This window comes from Elephantulus edwardii, unplaced genomic scaffold (genome assembly GCF_000299155.1).
Source record: "Elephantulus edwardii isolate Elephantulus edwardi_28Jun2011 unplaced genomic scaffold, EleEdw1.0 scaffold00103, whole genome shotgun sequence".
NCBI classification, from domain to species: domain Eukaryota; kingdom Metazoa; phylum Chordata; class Mammalia; order Macroscelidea; family Macroscelididae; genus Elephantulus; species Elephantulus edwardii.
The window spans coordinates 10,621,966-10,623,310 of NW_006399853.1; positions in this window are offsets into that span (position 1 = coordinate 10,621,966).

A 1,345-nucleotide genomic window follows, 5' to 3' on the forward strand; every position below is an offset into this window, starting at 1 on the left:
GTCTGGGGAATGAGTTGATCATTTTGAAAAATTATTTAAACTACGATTTATATACTTAGGCTTCTGTGTGGAGGTGGGTGCCTAAGCTGAGGTTCCAGCCCAGGGTCACTGGCCACTGCTCGACCCTCAGGCCACAGCAGCGCGGGTGACACCGGGCGACCCGGAGGCCTTAACCCACTTCCTCCTGGCCCTGCAACCCTCTTGGGCCCAGATTGCAGCCATCAGGCACCACTGGACCAAGGAGAGGTTTGCACACTTGTGAACTTGCTCAACTCGGTGTGTATTGCAAACAAACATTGGCTAGTTCAAACCATCCCTAGTGTGCACAGTCATCATATATAAGGTGAGGAGGAAAGGAGAGGCATTGGGGGTGGAGGGGGTGGAGATAAGAAAGAGGGAGAAAAAGACAGAAAACCTTTCCACCTGTCTGCTAAAATAATATTTTGACATTAAAGGCATGAGCAGCCAGAAAACTAAGCCCAGCAATGCTTAGAGCCAGTTCCTTTCTTACTCACGACTTTGATGTCATGAGAGAGTCTTGAAAGAATAATTGGCAGTGTATTGGCCAGAGCTTAATAAAGTTGATCTGTGAATAATGTCACTACACATCCAGGCGACAGTGGTGTGTGTGACTCCCCCCTACACACACACACACACACACACACACACCAAGAGAAGGAAAGCAGCTGTAAAAGGTCACCGAGACCAAGAACTGTTTTCCATGAGCACAGTCGTTTTTTTTCCGAGCACCAAATAGGAACTACAGTATTCCAGACTGTGTCCATGTTTCCTTATCAAGTTTTCTCTAACAGCTGGAAGTGGTTGGAGGGGGCTGTCTTAAGGAGACCCCCTGCTCTTCTTTTGACAGCTGATCAAAAGAAAATAGGTCACGCTTCTCAAACTTATGTCCACCCTGTCCTTAATTACTGTCTCTTTAAACAAAGGCAACATCTGCGCAACCTCAGCTAGCTTGAATCTTCGGAGGCAAACGGGGCGCAACCTGCTTAGAGAGAATCTGTTACTTTTAAGGCTTCTAGCGCCCGGGTCGGCCTCTCTGGCTGTCCTCAATCATCCTCGCTCGCCCCAGCGTGGAAATCTCTGCTCCCCATTTGGGATCTACCCCCGTTCCACTCCCACCCTCCGACCTGGGTTTGCCAGACAGCAGAAATTCTAGCATCCTGAAGGTGCATTTTTTTAAAAGTAGCGAGGTTGGTCATTTCAGAAACCATGGCTGGATGTACAGATGTGAGCCTAGGCTGGGATCATGCAAAACCTTTAACACCGAGTGTTCTCCCAGAAAGGAGAGAAACGTACGTGTGTGTGTGTGTGTGTGTGTGTGTGTGTG